The sequence below is a fragment of the Gorilla gorilla genome, chromosome 6, assembly GCF_029281585.2.
Source record: "Gorilla gorilla gorilla isolate KB3781 chromosome 6, NHGRI_mGorGor1-v2.1_pri, whole genome shotgun sequence".
NCBI classification, from domain to species: Eukaryota; Metazoa; Chordata; class Mammalia; order Primates; family Hominidae; genus Gorilla; species Gorilla gorilla.
In genome coordinates, this window is record NC_073230.2 from 116437355 (window position 1) to 116453038 (window position 15684).

A 15684-nucleotide genomic window follows, 5' to 3' on the forward strand; every position below is an offset into this window, starting at 1 on the left:
TCACTATCAGAAATTTAGCAATAAGTTATTTAAAATAGGAAAATACTGCATTGTAATTGGTCAGCTGAACAACTTTTATTCTATTTTCTGAAACTATCCACTAAACTAAGTAGCAATTCATTTTTAAAGAAAATATTAAATGTCTAAAAATTCAATAATATATCACTTTTATATAAATAAATGAGATTTATCCAGTCTAGTTTACTGAATACCCTAATCCTTGGAGAAATGAATACCATGCAATAGCTTGAACTCACTAAGGTTACATGACAAATTAAATAGTAATTTACTTCTGATAATAATATTAACATAATGTCAAATCTTGGCAAAAGCCCAATTTCCTTCTGTCTTATTTTCTACTGTTTTTTGGAATTTAAAAAAAAATGCTTCAATTTGACAAAATGTAGCATAAGCAAGTAAGATATTTTTTGAAACCCCAAAGAGAAATTAACACTTCAGGCACAAAAGGATTAAGAAAATTTTCGTTTAGTAAATACATTTGGCACAGACCAGCTCCTAATCTTCTTTTATTTTTTACCCCAGGAAATAAAACAAGCTCATTAATATCTTCATTTAAGAATTTAAAAAATGAATTTTATAATTGGACTCCCAAGCATAAATTAAAATTTTAATATCTCGTTTTATAATCTTAATAAAAATTAGACTATTTTTAGAACCTTCATATTAAGAAAAACTCCCTTGTGTTTTAAATATTTTTACTCTTCAGGTTTATAACTATGCCAAAGAACTCAGTATAAAAAGAGATTTCTAATATATTTGTCTAAACTGCTTTCATGCCTTCTTGTCCTCTGTAATAAGAAATTAAATAAGAAATAAATGGTAAATATTACATTGCCCTTTAAACTGCTATCATTTCTATACTTGACACTGAAGCAGACATTTAACAAGCATTTTTGACCATCTGTAATGATCTTTCAGATACACAAAAGTGCATCAACTGATTTACGACAAAGAAAACTCATACCTATCAGAAAACTTCTAACAGCTTTTTAATGTGCTAAGTAGTATATAATATGTAAACCAAAATAATATTTATGTGTTAAAAATTTAGCTTCAAGAACAAGTCACAACTATGTTTCCAACTACTGACCTCAGCTTAAATGTGAGAATGAGAAGCTTAGACAACTTTTTGTATTAAACATCTGTTCTATGAAAAGATGAAATATTTCTATTTTCTTTATGTTGGTCTTCATTACAATGTGTGAATTTTTCACTTTACTTCAAATAATTTTGCTCAAAAAAGCATTAAGGCTAATTCTGCCTGTTAGAATGAAAAAACTAAAAATGCAAAAGCAAGAGAGGCAACAATAAACTCAATATGGGATCTTTCTTAAAACTAAATTTTTCTATCCATATATCATAAATCATAGGCATAGATATCAATTTCTACATAGTTAATTGGGTCAGTTCTTCCAAAGGATAAGAAGCCCTTAGTAGCCCTTAGTAGGGCTTATTCCGCATAGTATTTTAAATACCAACCAAAGATGAGCTCAACAAGATGTGGTAAATTTTATTTGCTTTGTTTTGTGTGTTAATTTAAGGGAGTTGTTACTCTACCAACTACTACTGAGCAAATGTTCAAACTTATTGTGAAGGTAGAATTATTTATAATTATATGTCTTTTAAAATGCCATTCATGATAATTCTGTACTTCTGACCCAAGTCAATTTTTAGTTGTATGTTCTATTCTTTCATCCTTTAACTAAAATAACAGTAGTCTCCCCTTATCCGTGGTTTTACCTGCTGCAGTTTCAGTTACCCATGGTCAGTTAGCATGGTCAACTCTGTGGTCCAAAAATATTAAATGGAAAATTCCAGAAATAAACAATTTATAAGTTTTAAATTGTTATATTTAAACTTATTTATAAATTTATGTATAATTGTACTACTTTATTATTAGTTGTTGTTATAGCCTACTGTGCCTAATATATGAATTAAACTTTATCATAGTTATGTATGTATAGGAAAAAAACATAGTACATGATATACTATATATAGGGTTCAATACTATCCATAGTTTCAGACATCCTCTGGTGGTCTTGGGATGTATCCCTGAAGATAAGAGGGGACGAATGTGTAGCAAAATCTCAGTTCCTTGGGCATTAAAAACCAGATTCCTCATTGAACTGAAATTAGACTTAAGGGTCAAAAAATCTAAAATCATTAGAAAACAGGACCTTAGTAGGGCTTATTCCACATAGTATTTCAAGGCTACTTCCCAAAGTCAATAAAACTTTTAATTTTATTGCATTTCATGATTATACAATTAAGTAAGCTTTGTGATTCAATTAACATTTAAAATCTTACAGAAAAGAGGCATTTTGGCAGATACTTTGAATTATATGAAAGAGTCATTACCCTCAAGAGCTTAAAATCTACAGTCAAGGTATTAAAAAGTATGGCATTACCTAAAATCAGAGGTAGATGTGGTAAATACTATAAAAGAAGAATAAAGTCCTTAATAGACTTTAGAAGAAAGGGATCATGTTGAATTTAAGAACAGTAAAAAGAAAAACATTGCTGAATAAAGCTGCTGCAGCATATTCTGGAAGAGCAAATTGTTCTTTGGAAGAAAGGTAATACAGTAGCGAGAAGTTATCTAGAAAGTTAAATTTGGGTCATAAGACAGAAAGCCTTCTATCTTATGCTAGAAGAGGTATCTGAGCAGGGGAATTACAAGGTGAAAAAATGAGCTTCAAAAAAAACAAATAAATCAGCAATACATAGAATTGATGAGACAAAGAAGACAGGAAGCTGCTGCCATCACCTTCATAGCTAGTGAAAGGCCTGGCAAAAAGTGATGGCACTAGCTTGACAAGGGAGTGTATAGATGTGACAGGCAACGTGAAGGCAGAGTCAATATTTACTAACTAGCTAGGAAAGAAAACTGGCATAAGAGACTGAAGAATTAAAAATGATGACCATAAGGAAGACCATAAGAAACAGATTACCCGCAATACTCAAATAACTATTTAATTATGCTTTGCATAAATTACATTGATAACACAGGCAAAAACAAAAAGAATATCTGGCAAGGCAGAAAACTCAATGAAGTAAAATAACATTAAATAATGTTCTAGTTATTAGAAGCTATTCAGAATTAAAATTTCGAATTGACGTTTTAAATTCTCTACTTTATATATTTTTCAATTGGTTTATTCCATTTTTCCATTAAACACATATTTTCTAACAACTATTTTAACTATAAAAAATACACAGTGAGAAAATACCAATGTATATGAAGTGAAACACACAAATGTCATCCTTTGCTTTTTTCCCTGAATAATTTATTATGGGCATCCATCCAACTCTTTATAAACATATTGTCCTCATTCTTTGTTAATGGCTACATAAAAACAGTTTTTAATTAAAATGTTTTAAAATAGCAACATTTCTAAAGGATAATAGTAATGAAAGGGCAAATAAAGCTTTTTCTGTTCCATTTAAGTGGCTTCAAACTGTATTTCAAAATCATGTTAGAAAATTCACATTTTCAGTTTCAATTAAAAATTAAAATTTTTAGTTGCCAAGTTACCTTTGGCAACTGAGAAGGTTATATTTCAGAATGAAGGCAAGAAGCAATGGGAAAACCATAAAATAATGTATTTCTTTTATCCTTTTCACTAAATAAGATGAGAAATAAGAAAACTAAAGTAAACTTTGACCAACTATTTTCTTTGTATCTCAGATGAGCACTTGTATGTACTCATGAATGTAAGCCCACACTCAGGGACTGCAGTGAACTCTAAGAAAGTTAAAAATGAGTTGACCAATAATAAATGTTAGAAATTTTAAAAGTTCAGATCATATCGTAAAAGAGAAAGTAAGGAGATAAAAGAACCCAGATGAGGCTGGAAAAAGACCTAAAATATTCAAAGATGCTAACCTCTTAGAGAAATACGAATAGAATACAGAATTGTAGGTTAGAGTTCACAAAAGAAAACTAATTTGAAGATTGACTTTTTTCTAAAAAGCATTCGAAAAAGCAAAAGACACCCCCATTGACAGGCTGCACATACTAGAAATATAACAACAAACAATGCATCATAACAAGCAGAATAAATATTAAATATTACAATTTACAGATATTTAGAACAAAATGGCATTGAAATGTGGAAACAAATGGAAAAGTGGGCTTATCACTAACACAAAAGCCATCAACTTTTAAGAAATACTCATTTTTTTCAGGAGAAAAAGAGCCAAGTGAACGTAATCACAATAATATTTCTTCCCTTGCTCATATTAAAACAGCATGTGAAAATAATCCTAAGTGTCTCTCCCATTCTATTCACACATTTTCTACAGGCCTCCATAAGCTGTATCCATGGCTTTCAAATATGACAGCTTTGTACTTGCACCAGCAAGTGGTAAAATGTGCTGTCATTCCTGTCACTGACACCAATATCAACTCCCTGCCACTATCAAACCCCGAAGCATCAAGTAAGATAAGGGAGGTGAGCTAAGTCTGTCTGGGATTGAGGTCATTTTCATCACCCTGCTTCCATGAGAGCAATATGTCATATTTTTCTCAGAGGTATTAAGCAATGCAGACTACCAAAGCACATCAACCAATTTCTCAGGATGAAGAGAGAAAGTGGCTAGCGAGGATGACAAGGTTATGGGGAAACTGCTTTTCCCTCAGACAGCTGTGGACACATAATACTCATAAGATTTGAAAAATTAAATTTTAAATTTAATATAAAATTTTAAAATGTTAATGCTAACAAATGAGAGCACTGGCCATATTAAACGTAGACTGTAGGAGTGAGAAATACATATGGGACTGTAGTGAGGTAATAATTATATATTAATATATTTATATTTCAATCAGCCAGTAATATTACACACAATCCCATATGTCATATACTATAAACTGAGTACACTGGTTGGGTATACTGCATACTGATTGGGTAAAGAAGAATCAAAGATATATATTTCATCCAAAATATTGCTAACGCCTTAGGACAGGTTGAAATATAAAATATCAAATTTACATACTCTGTACTTTAAAAGTCTCACTCTCAATTCTTAAAAAGCTTTGTCTTTTCTTTTGCTGTTAAGTTTTTTCCAACTATCACTTGTTAAAAACAACAAAATGCTAGCAAACTGTAGCTACCTACTTTATAAAAACTGTCTTAAATGCACACAATACAATAACAGTTGGTAATACTAATGTACTTTCGCACTACTTTTATAATACGTTTATACTGCTTTTATAATGCCTCCCAAAAAAGTACCTGATACATACCGACTGGTAAGTAAATATTAGTGGAATTGAAAACAAATTTTTAACCTCAGACCCTATTGTTGTATCTTGTTTAGAAGGTTGTTTCTCAAAATGTAGTCCACCTCTATCAGAGATTCTGTGGTACTTTTTAAAATGCCAATTCCTGGGCCCCATCTCTGACCCTCTGACTTACTGAGTCAGAATCTCTGAGGTTGCAGCCCTGAAAAAAAATTCTTTTTTTTGGGGGGGGTGGGGGGGACAGGGACTCGCTCTCTCACCCAGGTTGGGGTGCAGTGGTACAATCATGGCTCACTGCAGCCTTGAACTCTGAGGCTCAAGCGATTCTCTCACCTCAGCCTCCTGAGTAGCCCGGACTACAGGCAGGCACCACCATGCCCAGCTAATTAAAAAAAAAAATTTTGTAGAGACAGGGTCTCATTATGTTGCCCAGGCTGGTCTCAAACTCCTGGTCTCAAGCAATCCTCCCGCTTTGGCCTCCCAAAGTTCTGGGATTACAGGTGTGAGCCACCACGCCCAACCAATATATGTTTTAATAAGTACTCTCAGGTGATTTGTGTGCTGACGTTTAAGAATTACTACTTTAGATATCAGAAGACAGACTATGTATCAAGGTGATATTCAGGTAATAAATGAAAAGGTACAGAAGCAGCTTTTAATTCAGACTGTACTGCCTTCTTGAAAAAAACTCCTCCATTTACTTTATTTTAACTGATTAAATTTTAGTTGGATTATATATACTATAATCCAGTACTACATTAGATTTCTAAGAAATATAATGTTGTTTCTTTAAACGAGTTTATCTAGACAAAAGTTTCCTTTAAGAACCATATACTCTCAGAAGATAAAATGCTATCAAACACAAAACATTCACCATAAACTGTTACGTACTTCACTCAACCATACTACTCAATTAATTATAAAATTGCATGGCTACTATTTTTCATAAAATTCTTACTCAAACCAGAAGTACTATTCTTGCACATTTTTGTTCATTTCACTATAAAACTTCCACTAAAACATAACTGACATAAAAGAATTACTTCTAAAATAAACTTGCAGTGAAAATACTTACAAATTGTATTTTGTATGTTTTGAACAAATGCCATTCAGGTTAGGTAGAGGTTTGAATCAAACATTTTTCTTTTGCTATTATTATTTACTTTGTACCATTAATGCAATTTAGTAAACAGTAACCTAATCTTTGATAATTTTATAACATCCTTTAAATTCCTATTCTGTATTATAATAGTTTAAGTAACACTGATACTTGATAAATGCCGCAAATGGTATTACGGAAACACTACTCTAGGAACATTTCTTATTAACCCTTTCACTAAGAACTTTTTCCAACCACATCGATATTATCTTTTGTTATTACTTTTGGTTTTTAGTATTTTCATTGATTTAATCATGAAACTAACCTATCACAACTTATTGAAAACGAGCATTATTGAAAATCAGCTGCTAGTGAATACAACTTAAAGATACAAAGACAAGGCTGGGCATGGTGGCACATGCCTGTAATCTCAGCACTTTGGGAGGCTGAGGTGGGTGGATCACCTGAGGTTGGGAGTTCGAGACCAGCCTCACCAACATGGAGAAACCCGTCTCTACTAAAAATACAAAATTAGTCGGGTGTGGTGGTGCATGCCTGTAATCCCAGCTACTTGGGAAGCTGAGGCAGGAGAATCGCTTGAACCTGGGAGGCAAAGGTTGTGGTGAGCCAAGATCGCACCATTGCACTCCAGCCTGGGAGGCAACAAGAGCAAAACTGCATCTAAAAAAAAAAAAGATACAAAGACCATAACTCAATAATTCAGGTGACTGAATATGGCCACGTTATAGAAAAATATTTGCCAAATAATATATTCCAGATAAACAGTGGCTTTAGTGTAGGGTTTCCTAGAGTCTCATAAAGTACCCTAAATCAGATGCAAAATGTCACGGGTGTGGTTATGCATTTTTTTTTTTCCTAGAACAAAGATTCACAAATTCAGTAAGATCCTCCAAAGAGTATGTAACCCAAAACTAAAATAAAAATCATCATCAGTGTTAGGAAGAAAGCAGGGAAGCAAAACTGGTAAATGTTAGATATAATTTTATTTATATATATCCTCCCTTATCCTAAAGATAATATAAAATAACTTTAGCATTTTATTTTTCTTTTTTGAGACAAGGTCTCACTAGGTTGCCCAGGCTGGCCTCGTACTCCTGGGTTCAAGCAATCCTCCCTGCTCAGCCTCTCGAGTGGCTGGGGTGACAGGCGTGCACCATCGCTACCAGCAAGATGACTTTAAGAATTTTAGACACAACTGAACTAAATGAAAAAATAATAAAATCAGAGCAAACAGCATGAAAATAATGAAACAATACTTGTATCATTAAGTCCTGTATTCTTACAAGAGGTGAGCCACAAATTGCTCCTTATGATTTCTTTTTAATTTTTATTTTAGGCTCTTTCTTTGAATTCTACATACTTTCTACTAGGTCATTTAAACAGGGAAAAGGAGCTGATTACATGTCTCAGCATTGGTAAGATTAAAAACTCCCTAGATGCTCAGTAGAAGTACAAACTATTGGTACTAAGACCAGAGAGCAGTGACTCTCATGGGCCTTCCCATGTCTCTTATGGGTCTTCTCAATGTTTTCCACAACTATATATACTTAATGATACCTTAAGTCTCACATGGTTGTTTCTTATATCCCTCAACGTATAACACTGGCCACAACAACCTTATAGAAAAGGCAACAAGAAGTCTCACATAGCTAATGATTATAGTTTTCCTCAATGTACAATAATAACATCAAACTAAAGTGAAATTAAGTAAAAAGAATTAGATGGGAATGGTTGTCTAGGTATAAAACCCTCTGCAACTCTGGTTTAATCCAGGGATAGATTCTAGAATGTTAAAACAGTGGATTTGAATCATTTCGTAACACACCTAAGAGGTCAATCAGACTGTGTAGAAAGGGGAGGGTAGTACCTCCAACTGAAAAGAAGACAAGTGTCTTAAAAACAAAAATGGCCTCTAGGTTTTCTAGTACAGTTACTTTCTCCTTCCCTTACCCCACGACCTTCAGAGATTCACTAATTAAGAGAAATGGAGCATGGACTGATAACCTTCAGAAATACGACCTTCAGAGATTCACTAATTAAGAGAAATGGAGCATGGACTGATAACCTTCAGAAATACCTTCCATAAATATTCTCTCTCAACAAAATTATGGAAAATAATTGACAGAGAAATGGTTAAGTGCAGAACAAAAACTTGAATAGCCACCAGAGCTGAAGCGAAGACTAAAATCTCAAGAATGCCACTCTGTTTTGTGCAGAGGTTGCTGTTACCAAATTCTGAAATAAGCTAAAGAACTGAACTTTCATTAACTAATTTTAAGAAAAGTCTACTTTGCCTGAAATTTCTGATCCTCAAAACTGATGATTTGATTCAAAGATACAGTTAGAACAGATACAATAAGAGCTAAAAGAACTGTGTTCTGAACTACATGATAAAAGACACTACACAAATGTTTTATCACCATTGTCAAATACAAGAAATAAGACACTTTTAAATACAGTATTCTTCTATGGGTACTATTTATATTAACACATATGCTTACCAATTTTACAATGTAACTAGCTTCTCAAACTACATAAATGTTTCTAAAAACGTAGTGAATAACATGTCACAGAATCTAGTGACACAAATACACCAGACTAAATTGCCTGACAACAGTAATCATAAATCCCAGTTACTATAGTATACAAGTCTTTTATCTTGTAAGCACTGAAAAAAATTATAAAAGCACTTTTAAAGGATCCATTATGATAGCACTTAGCCCTCACTTAATGCCAAATTTGAACATTTCATAAAACATTGGGGTTGTACTTGCTTACAGAAGCAGAGGAGATAAGATAAATATGCCAACATCAATGTCACAAAGCAAAATATCATAAGAATATAAGTAAAGAGCAATTGGGCTCAAAGGAAAAGGAGGCACATGTACCTCGAAAAGCTGTAGAAAACAAATGGCACTGGAAATGAACTCCGAATGAGGGATGAGACTGGCTGATGGCATCAGGGCAAGGACAGCATATTAGGCAGAGGCACAAACTTGGGCAATTATACAGAAGCAAGAAAAGCAAGTCTCCAGGAAACAATTCACTTTGACACTAGTATACTCCACACTCTATGAATGTAGAAATAGACAGAGATAAAGCTGAAAAATAGGTTATATTCATGTTTGCCAGGCCAAAAAAAAAATATAATTTAATCCCAAAGCCTAGAGAAAGTCTTTCTAGACTTACCAGTATGGAAGTGTATGGTGAAAAACATACATTTTTACTTTCTATTTCCATCATCATAGTTTATGCCCTCAATATCCTAGACCACTGTGAGGTGAAGAAATCAAGTCAGAGGCTAGCAATCTCTCACAATTTCCATTTCCATTTACCTAAAATACAATTTTGCTCATTTTCAACCCCTGATCACAAATCTTCAACCAGATACATCACCGAGACTTAAAATACAACATAATATATAACAGCAAACAATTCAAATCCAGATATTGCAGCAATGTCTTCATATTTTTCAAATGTAGAATTAAGATGCCTTACAAATTACTCAAAGACACAGTCTTGGAAAAAAAATGCCAGTGGAAAATGCGTATGTCCAATTATATTTTCCTATTAAAAACTATAAAAAAGAAAACACTAAAAAAATCTAGCTGCAAATAGTAATAAGTGAATAACTAAAATGCAACAAAAACCATAATCCCAAGATTTAAAAAAGGAAAATAGACAAACAACTGAACTGCAATAGAAAGTCCATACAAGACTCAAGCAAATGTAAGAATTTATTATGAAAAATAAGATACTTCAAATCTGTGGTGAAGTGATGGATTATTCATTAAGTAGTGTTGGAAAAGTAACTAAACAATGGAAAAACTGGGTTTAATGCTTAACCATTCCCAAAGTCAGTGAGTTGTAGAACTCCAGGAAGCACAGTTCACATTATAGTCTATGTGACAGTAAATGGTACTGCCTAGAGTTGTGAGATGTGGTTGCTATGTGCCTAAGTTATACCAAAAAAATAGCAGATAGATAAAAGTAAAATCATAAAAATATCCAAGAATATGGAGGTGAGTATTTTTGTAATATTGTGGTGAGGAACCAAATAAATCCATTATTAAGTAAAAGATTAACAATTATAAAACTTCTAAAATTAAACCTAAAACATCAAAGAATAAACTGGGAAACACATTTACAACCTATGTAGTAAAGCAAATTTACCTCTACTGTATAAAAAATAGTTACAAACCAACATGGCAAAAGGAAAATAGGCAAAGAATACAAACAGGTAACTCATCAATGAAAAAGAATGACAAACACAAAACTGTTCAACCACATACAGCAAAAACAAATCCAAATTAGAATAAATTTTAAAACTAATATACCAATGTTCACATTTGCTTGGCAAACAATTTTTAATTTTTTTTTAAGAGATGGGGGGGTCTCACTATGTTGCCCAGGCTGATCTCAAACTCCTGGCCTCAAGCAATCCTCTCACCTGGGCCTCCCGAAGTATCAGGATTAAGGTGTGAGGCACCGTGCCTGGCTAGCAAATAATTTTTAAATGCTTATGACTAATAATTTTGATAAACCTATGAGTATTTTTCATGTTACTACACAAAATATATTTTCTTTTGAAATATTAAGCAAAAACCTCAAACATGACCTTTGACCAAGAAATTCAACTTCTAAAATGTATCATAAGGAAAAAAATTGAACAACTGTGCAAAGATGTATGTTTAAGGATGATCAAAACAGTGTCTATACCAGTAAAAAAAAAAAAGTATGACTAAAATAATTAACAATAGATCATTACATAAAGTATTGGATAGTTTTTAAATATTATCCAGCCACTAAAATTATGACATAGATTTATGTTTATTAACATGGCATTATGTCCATAATGTAATCTTAGGTACAAAATAGTATGTATAATAAACACAGTAATGCATAAGCAAACAGTTGAGAGGTTAGTTTCTGAAAATGCTGATAATGAATCTCAAGGTTATATCTGTAGTTTTTAATTTTCAGCAATCAACATATGCCTCAATTTTCTAGTTTTCACAATGAACATATATTGTAATATAACTTTACAAATTAAAAATATTTATAATTAACATTGTTTTATTAAACCATTGAAAGCATTATGACAGTAGTATTTCATTTTAAAAATATACAAAATTGAGCTGATTATTCCAAGCCCATTTATTTAAAAAAATTTTAAAATATAGCACATGGCAGGCCTTCATAAAAATTCCTTCCTCTGTTACATTTTGGGTCCATACTGATAATAACCAAACATAAGTGTAAAATTATATTATTAAATAAAAAATATATATGAAAAATTGAGCCTGTGAAAATCAAATAAATTGGTCTTCTGGATACAATATTTAGAAAAAGACATTTTCTCACAAAGTACTGTCTAGATTGAGACTAAGTTGTTGACTAAGACATCCAGGTCTTGTTTCTCTTGTGTTTTGCTTTCTGTTATCTTTTATTTATGAGCATACTATACAACATGCTCATTCCCTTGTAATATTTTGAAGAAAGTGAAAAAGATGAAAACATATAATAATTATCAATTATTTGGTTCAAGCCAAAAGAATAATAGGCTGGGTGTGGTAGCTCACGCCTGTAATCCCAGCACTTTGGAAGGCCAAGGAAGGTGGATCACTTGAGGCCAGGAATTCAAGACCACCCTGGGCAACATAGTAAAACCCCATTCCTCCATAAAAAATACAAAAATTAGTTGGGCATGGTAGTGCACGCCTGTAGTACCAGCTACTCAAGAGCCTAAGGTGAGAGGATCACCTAAGCCCAGGAGGCAGAGGTTGCAGTGAGCCAAGATTGCACCGCTGCACTCCAACCTGGGCAACAGAGTAAGACCCTGCCTCAAAATATTAATAAAAAATTTTTTTAAAAAATAACAGCATTTTTCTCATTTCTTCCTCCTGCATTCAAAACTATGTATTTCCCCAAAGTTATAATGTCACATATATGAAACCTGCCATTTTCCATTTTTAGAGACCTGAGCAACCAAACATTGTGATTTTTCCAACCTTTGGAATGTTCCTTGAATAAGTTTTTCTCTATTTTCTTGTATCTGTAATTAGGCCAGGCTATGAAAACTATAGAGGTGAAAATTCATTAAGTTGTACATTTACAGTGTATGTACTTTTTTCATACTTCACTAAAATGTTAAAACTGCAGGGACCATTTAAATGATGCCTGGTTAATGTCCTTAAATGTTCTCTAAAATACATTTAAGTAAACAGAAGCAAAATATAAACTCTTCACTAAAATGTATTCTTATTTTCTTGGAATATTAAAAATGAACACATTTAAATCTCAAACCAATCTCATATCTCAGCCGAGATAAATGATGGTTGAAAAGAAAATGCAGGCCGCATCAATGGAAGAGGTGCCATCTATCACATTAAATTTAAAAAAGAAAGCTGTATAGTTCATTCAGCTTCTGGTGACAAGCAATATTGTTATAACCCCACCCAAATTCTACTAAAGTTCTAAGTTCATATATACTTTTGTCTTACAGAAGTCTGATCCCCATTACCACCTCTACCAGAGTACAAGTTGAAAAAATAAAAGTGAAAGTCCAAGAAAACAAGTTCACCCACTGTTAAAAAAGAAAAAAATCCATGTTTAGTGAGGAAGAAAACTCACATTGTAACCTCAAATACTTACTTCAGAATGCACATTAAGTATGTAACATAATAACTACTTATAAAGGAATGACCCTCAAAGAAAGCCTCCCAGTCATATCAAAAACTTTAAGGGCATATGTATTCAACAACTAACTTGCAACACAGCAAAAAATTGCCCAAGAGATTTTTTTTTTAAAAAAGAAAAAGAAATCCAAGTCTTCTTCCTACTAGCTGTGTGATCCGGGAACGCTACTTAATCTTATTCTGATTCTCTTTGCCTATCTGCAAAATGATAGCATCTACCTCTCACAGAGTTGGGAAGCTTCAATGAGATAAGCACAAACAATGTTCAGCATAATACCTGCCATACAGCAATCAACGGAAACTTTTATCATTATTATTCTTAAATTTTATTTAAAAAACAACTAACAATACATTTTCAATTCAATTATATGATGTAGTTATTTTTTAAAGGAATAAATTATTTTTAAAAGGAATGATTATGATTTCTTACCTCAGTAGAAATTTCAGAGACTTGATTTTCACTTTTCTTAAATGTTTCTACTCTCTTCCAGTATCGTCCCCCATCCCGCTCCTCCAAGATAGGGTCTTGTTATATTGCCCAGGATAACCTCAAACCCTTGAGCTCAAGAGATCCTCCCACCTTAGCCTCCCAGGTAGCTGGGATTACAGGCACATGCCATGGTGTCTTGCCAGTGTCTATCTTTAATGCAGAAATCTTTACAGTAATACTTCAATATCTTGTTCCCAGAAAAATATGCATGAGAAATGTGTGTACAAAAATACCATCTTTTTTTTTTCCAAGAAAAGCATTACATGATGTAATGGGGGATGGGGAATAGTATTTTTGAGCACACAGAAGTAGAACACATGATCACAGATTATGATGTATGCTCCAAGTGATCCAAGTGTGTGACATCAAAATATCACACAAATTTGTTGTTTAGTTATATTTCTAAAGAAAGAAAACAGGAGGAAAGCAATATTTTGAGGACCTACTATATACTGGGCAGGGTCAAAGGAAATCTGCTCCGGCTTGTTATATCTTCCTAACACTCCTCTGAAACCTGAGTGAGAAGTTAACTTCTGGTAATTCACAGTTAGAAACAGGGATGGAAATGGGATTTAAACCAAGATCTAAATGGTTTGAAAGCCTATTCTTTCTTGTCTCTCAATCACAAATTACACAGCAGAAATTATTACAATAGTTTATGGCATCACTTTATGATATTATGAAGCCTCTAAAGTATTAGTAAAGTATTACTTTGATGGAAAAAAGTTTATGAATACGGTGTTGTTCTCATTATTATCTTAAAATACCTAGCCTCCATGTGCCCATTCAACAAGATTTATTCAAAGTCATTTACCCTCAGTAGAAGTCTTCCTAACTAATCCTTGCAGTTTTTATTGTTGTTGCTACCATTTAACTCACTTTAAAATATCAATTTCATACTTAGTTTTAGGTAGAAAGTCTCCAAATCAATCCATTAGGTGGCTATTCTTCAGTATATACAAACTTCATCAAAAACAACAGCATACAAACAAAATACCTTCTCTCTATCCTCTACCTTCTGTCCTGCAATTATCACAACTTGGCATTAATGGAAAAGACCAAGCAGAGATTACTTTGCTTCTTTATCTTCCAAAGAAGAGATCAATATTCTGGGTACTCTTCCATCCCTGAAGAGTAACTAGATCAAGCTGGAGGATGTGGGTTATCATACAGCACATCCCAATAAAACACCATTTTATCCTACTCACTCTCTTACTCCACATAGACTGCTGATACATATGTTAACCATTCATGCTCTCCACTTTGTCCCAAGATGCAATTCTTCCTCAAGTCTTTTCCCAGGTGAAGGCTCGTACCCTACAGCTGCCAATGAATGTTCTATTACTTCTCCCAGGAAAAAATATGGCTTCCATTTTCAAGCCCTTTTAGCAAAGGAACTTTTTCTTTTCCAAATAAAATAGTTTACAAAACTCAAATTTATAAACAAGATAAAAGCAAACTACCCTCAACAAAGCAAAATTAGGGGACCAGAGTGAAACAGCTCAACATTCCTTTCATCCAAATCACAAGGATTCCTCACAACACAATGTGAAACAAACATGATTTTGAAGAAGCAGCCTCAATAGAAAATTCCATGAGAAATTTCCTGCTCACTGTACTAAAATCTTGACTAAATATATTCTTCTGTGAGAAATTAAATAACTATGACTAAGAAATAGACCCACCCTGCACCTGTAGCCAGATCTGTGATAATATCCCGTAAGTATCCCAAAGACTAAGAATGAACTTCATTAATCTGCATAATTCTAAAACAGACACATAAACAGATGGACACATATAAAAGATATTTTATAAGCAATATCCCATTACAGCTGTTTATTTTTAAATCATCAGTTAATATTTTGTATCTGTGTATAAAAAAATATCTAGTTTCTGGCAATAAAAGGTCTTACAATTCTGGCACTTTTCTGTCAGAAGAGCCAAAACATAGTAAACAAAAAACCAAAAACAACAATGGGTAGTGTGTGTGTGTGTGTGTGTGTGTGTGTGTGTGTGTGTGTGTGTGTAGTTTATTTTGCTTTGTTTTAACTCTAATGTCTTTCTAGAGAAGAGCTTCAAAAATCATTCTTCTTCCTCCAAAACAAACAGT

The 15684-nt window shown here is 32.9% G+C and overlaps 1 protein-coding gene across 1 annotated transcript in view; it reads right to left on the reverse strand.

Annotated features, from left to right (window-relative positions):
* Positions 1–15684, reverse strand: part of COG5 (component of oligomeric golgi complex 5) — a 372787-nt gene that overhangs the window by 285398 nt on the left and 71705 nt on the right. The gene's annotated exons all lie outside the window — the stretch shown is intronic.